The following is a 6,000-nucleotide window of genomic DNA, read 5'->3' on the forward strand; positions in this document are numbered from 1 at the left end:
ATCAAACATGTGATGAGAAATAAGGAAAGTCATAGTAGAATGAGAAGGAAAGTCAAATTGAAAGTATTGCAACACAAAGATCTAACAACAAGTCTCAAAGAGTAGCAACGAAAGTCCAAAATAGAGACGAAATCCAAAATTACAAAGTTGAATTCTAGATCTATGAGAATTGATCAATTGCATCTACTACTTGAAATTGGAGAAGAAAATCTATGACATGAACAAAGTGGAGTGAGAATTGTAGTGGATCTCACCAAAAAGTCATTGAAAATTCAGAAATTAGATGAGGATGAACCCTAGTGAAGCTTGGAATCTCCCTCTTCTTCTCCCAAAAAGTGTAACTAACTCTCCTCTCTCCCAAAAAATATCTAGATCTAGAAAATGAACTAACTAAGTGTTCTTAACCCTTGCTCCTTTGGTCTTCTTAAGCTTTTCCCGCCAAGGTGTTTCCCCAAAATGGGATCCTTAACTGCCTCCACGCTTAAGTCACGTGACTTCTTAATTAATCATATTCGCAAACCGGCGCGCACGCGCAAGGTACGCGCACGCGCCGTTGAGACGTCTTGTAATGTGCGCGGAGGCGTGATGTACGCGTGCGCGCCCATGAAGATCCTGGCTTAGCCGCTTCTCAAGCCGGCTCTTGGCTTTGGCTCCACGTTGCCCTATCCGCGCGGGCGCGCAAGGTGCGCGCACGCGCCCATGCGGAAATTTCCAAAGCTTAATCCTCATGCTTCCTTCCTTTGTACCCGTCTTCCTCCTCTCTTTCGGTCCATTCCTACTCTATATCCTGAAACCACTTAACACACAAGTCACGGCATCGAATGGCATCAAGAGAAGATTAGAAATGTATCTATTTTAGTGCAAAATAAGCATGTTTTCATTCATGAGGCGAAACTAGGAGAGGAATGCAAAATCTTGTATTTTCATATAGAAAGTGTGTGGAATCATTGATAAAACCCCTGAAATCAGCACAAGATAAACCCTCAAATTGGGGTTTGTCAACCTCCCCACACTTAGATTCTAGCATGTCCTCATGCTTAGAGAAATGCAAGGAAACACAGAAGACCGAGGGATTGCAAAAGTATAAGACTCATGAAGTGCAACCTATGTATATGCATGCAACTATGACTAGTGCCACTATCCACTTGGTTGGGAGCAAATTAGCCTTCTTAAGACATATGCGAGCATATGGGATACGATGGTGGTCAAAGCATAGGACTTGCCACTTTCTAAGCGTCAAATGCAATATGCGCAACCTTGCATGAGGAATGCTCGCGAGAGCCGGGAATCAAAGGATTGAGCATCGAACCCTCGTCGGAAGTGTTTGCACTCTAAGCACTCTAATCACGTTCCCCGGCAACGGCGTCATTTTGATGAATGGATTTTTGACGGTTTAGAAATTCACTAATAAAATCTCGTTGTAAAGTATAGTTTCTAAACCAAGCAATAATCCTTTCATACAAAAAGTTGTTTGTCACTAGTACAAACCCCTAAAATTTATAAACCGAAGTATTGGACCTCGGGTCGTTCTCCCTAGGAATTACAATAAAGTGTCTTGTTATTGGTTATGAGTTATATTTGTGGTTTTTAAGCTTTTGGACAAGAAATATAAATGGCAAAGAAAATAAACTAACAACTAACAAAGCTCTTGGCAAGATATGAGAACTAGAAGTCCTATCCTAGTTATCCTTCTCAATTGTGATGAGAATTGTTCATTGCTACCACTTAGTTAACCCTTACTAAAGAAAGGAAAGTCAAGTGGATGAATTGACTTGAGCTACAAGTCCTAGCCAACTCCCAAGGAAAGACTAGCTTTAGTGCACTCCAAACCAATTAGCAATCTCTCCAATTATCAATCAACAAAGGAATGAGATAACTCAAGTGTCACTAATTACTCTACCTAGGCCAAGAGGAACAAAATCTAACTAATAGCTATAAGAGACATTTCATCAAAAACATAGAGTGCAATACAAGTGAACACATAAATTTGCAAGAATTAAAGAGAGATCTAACTACAAAGGCAAGAGGTCCACAATAGAAAACTAAATCAATCATGAAACAACAAAGAACTTACCAATTGCATTGAAGGAGAAATGTAGATCTACAAAAGAGAATTCACAAACTACAAACAAAGGAATTACATTAGAAGAAGAATCCTACAAGTGCAATAGAGGAGAGGAACGAAAATTAGAAGAGAGAATAAGAAGAAATAGATCTAGATCTAAGAACTAATCTAATCCTAATCCTACAGAGAAGAGAGAGCTTCTCTCTCTAGAAACTAACTACAAAGCTAAACTAAACTAATTGGTAACTAACACCTAAAGTATGAAAAAGTCCCTTCATTCCCCCTTCAATCCTTGACTTAAATAGCATCAGAAATGAGTTGGATTGGGCCCACAAGGCTTCAGAATTCGCTGGCCACGTTTTGCTTTAAGTGAACCAGGTGGCAGCAACGGCGCGTGCGCGTACTATGCGCGTACGCGTCATCATGAGCAGTTCAACCATAGCAGATCTTATATCGTTTCGAAGCCCCGGATGTTAGCTTTCCAACCCAACTGGAACCGCATCATTTGGACCTCTGTAGCTCAAGTTATGGCCGATTAAGTGCGAAGAGGTCGGCTTGACAGCTTTCCGGTTCTTCCATTTCTTCATGAGTTCTCCAACTTTTCATGCTTTCTTTCTTCATTCCCTTGATCTAATCTTTGCCTCCTAAACCTTAAATCACTTAACAAACATATCAAGGCATCTAATAGAATCAAGGTGAATTAAATTTAGCTATTTTGAGTCCTAAAAAGCATGTTTTCACATTCAAGCACAATTAAAGGAGAATATACAAAACCATGCTATTTCTTGAATAAATATGGGTAAAAGGTGATAAAATCCCCAAAAATCAATACAAAACAAACCGTCAAATTGGGGTTTGTCAGTCACCGAGGAGAAGCTTAGGCGACAAGAATCTCCTGCCGTGCTCATGCCACCACTCCAAGTATGCATGTGAAGGTCTGGGGTCTGGAACAACATCAAACTATAACACATACTGGGCCATGTTGGCCCAATGAATGTGCCAACTCTGTAACGTATCAGAAAACCACCGATCTCCGCCTCTGCCATTTTTTGACATCAAGAAATCTATGTCCAGTGCAGCACGTGGTCGATGTTGTATGCCACCAAGCTGCGGCAGCACCTGATCCACCTGATGCCACTCTATGACAGCAAAATAGATCAAATCTGTCGCAGCCCTCCACAACGCCATATGTCGTGGCTCCAATATCTCGGGGTGGACCACCTGAACGACACCAGGCAAGCTATGTGGCATCCACAAGAACTGTGAACAGAAGTACTTATCGTTAGTAGTTATAAACAGTAAACATTGCAAACCCTAATTAAGCGATGAACAAATCGAAACCATAAATACTTGCATCCCCGGGCTGAAGTAGATCTATCCTAAGCCTCCAATGCGCAACTTGAGGCTCCTTGTCGCTCAACGTCGGCTAATAACCTGACCATTTGAAAACCAAATCATTTTATCAACAAGAAAATAAACAGATAACTTATTTAAAAAATGTTGCATAACCCAAAAACAAGTACCTCGATGCCAACGGCCGATGAAAGACATCAAATCCATCTGGCCGAAAACTAGGAAACCTCCAAAAGATCCATGACTGCAGGAGCTGCAATGGACTGACTAACTTAACGATATTCCTGTTCGCCACACGACACATGCACCGGTATAACCATGACAGAGCAGCAAACCCCCAGCTATACCGTCCTATGTCCTCTAGCCTGGTGACGTAGGGTAGCCAACGAATGTGAAGTCGTGTACAAGACTTATCACCAAATAGGTGCATCGATAAGAGCATCATGATATACGCCCGGACATACCTCCTAACCGTCTCATCATCTACCTCCTGCAGCAACTCACTAAATGTCTCCTGCATCCAAGTGCACTTCATCGTGAACTTGTCGATGCAATTCGCAGGAGGAAAAACACCAAACAGCTCCTCAAACCATGCCTACACTGCGCGGTCACCCTTGATATGTCGCTCAAAGTCCGTGAGGCATCATCTGCTAACATACTGACTATCGATTTGGGAGCCCTAACTGGTACGCTATGTCCTGCAGCGTGATCGTGCACTCCCTGAACAACATGTGAAAAGTATGCATCTTCGGACACCATCTCTCCACAAATGCGTTCACCAATGGCTCATCCAATCTAAACCAAGTCTCATTCAATCTTGCAAGATGGTATAAACTGGCCATCTGCAAGTACGGCACGATCTTGTCATCCAATGGCATATCGTGTTGCCTTCTCATCCTGGTGATACATCGATAGAGTTGGACAATGATAGAAAATTATTTATCACTACCGTAACAAAACATTGTGCAATTAATAAAATTCTGAAAACGCTAAATGTTCCGAGGGTTACCTGAAACTGGAGGTCGATCTCGGACGAGATCTTCCGTACTGGTCGAAGATAACGTGTCCGGCTGGCCGATGACGGCCGGAGCTGTTGTATCCGACTTGTCGGACTTGCTGCACTGCTGATCCTTGGCCACCGGAGGGTGGGGGGTACCTGCAAGAGACTCCGATGCTTAAGTTAGCACGGGTATTAAGCAGGTTTTTACGTAGAATCAGAGTATGAGTTATACCTGGGTGCTCCAGTGTATTTATAGTAGATGGGGCTGACCTTTCTGATAAGATAAGTTAGTTATCTTATCTTATCTTTATCTTTATTTTGGGTGAAGTCAGCTTCTCTTCAAAGGAACCGCCTTTATCTCTATAGGCTTGGATTGCCTTTGGATTTGGGTCGTGTTCCTCTATTTGGGCCCTTTATTGGGCTCTCCTGTTGATTTGGCCGACCTCCTTGAGAAGAGGTCGGGTAGCCTGACCTGAAGAGGTCGGTCGCTTTGTCGCCAGTCATCCCAGGTCGGGTAGCTCGACCCAGGGTATGAACAGTGCCCCTGCTTGAGCTCGGTCTTTTTGCTGAGGTCGAGTCTTTGACTTCGGTCCTTCTCTGGCGAAGCCGAACTCAAGCATTTTGTCGATTCCTTTCTTTGTAGAGTCTTTTTGAATGTGGAACGTTTTCCTTTAAAAGCGCGCGCTTTTATATCGGCGCTTTGGAAACGTGCGAGGTTTAATACCCTCATTAATTGACTTCAAATTCCCCGTTTCCCTTGGTTTTATTTTGAATTTTGTCATCAGAAACGGTTTCTCTTCTTCGTTCCTCTTCGTAACTTCTTCCTTTACTCTCTCATTTTCTGTTTTTCCTTAGCGTTTCATAGTTTCTTCCTGCAATGCCTGCTCTTCTATTGCTTTTTGTGGAAAAGGAGTGATTCTGGGTTTCTCCTTCTGTCTTCTTCCAGCAAATTTTTTCCGTTCGAAGGGTGGCTCTATCGCTTCTTGCTCTTCAGCTTTCTTTCGAGGTTTTCTTCTATTTTCCAGGTTCGATTTTTCCTCCTCTGTCATTTTTATGCCTGTTTTGAGAAAGTTTTTATCTTAGTTGGGAAAAGTTTGGATCTTTCTACTTTCTGCTGTGCCTGATCACTGTGCGTTTCGTAGTTTCTTCGTCTTTTGCATGGTCTTTGTTGCTTTTCCTGTTGCTTGATACCTTTAGGGTTTTTGCATGTTGTGAAATGCTTTTGATTTTGAAGCTTTGGAATGATAATTTTGTTTGATTTTGAAAAAAGGTTGCATCTTTGATGATTTTTGCCTGGTATGTTTGCTGTTGTTTCTTGCTGATAGACTGTAGGAAGATGATTTTCTATTTTGTTTGTATTTTGTCTTTCTCCTATGAAAAATGCTTGCTGTTTTGAGGTCTTCTATTCTTGTTTGCGGGATGCCGGGACGTAAGTAGATTTTTCTTGATACCTCGCCTTGTTACTGCCTCCAAAGGATGCCCCAGGAGTTTTAGTTTGAGTCTTGGGGCTTCCTTTTTCTGTGTATTCGCCCGCCGAGATGTTTTTGAGTAATTCGTTCTTCTTTTCTTTTGTAGGGTTTAG

The sequence above is a fragment of the Arachis ipaensis genome, chromosome B2, assembly GCF_059453495.1.
Source record: "Arachis ipaensis isolate K30076 ecotype BB chromosome B2, ASM5945349v1, whole genome shotgun sequence".
NCBI classification, from domain to species: domain Eukaryota; kingdom Viridiplantae; phylum Streptophyta; class Magnoliopsida; order Fabales; family Fabaceae; genus Arachis; species Arachis ipaensis.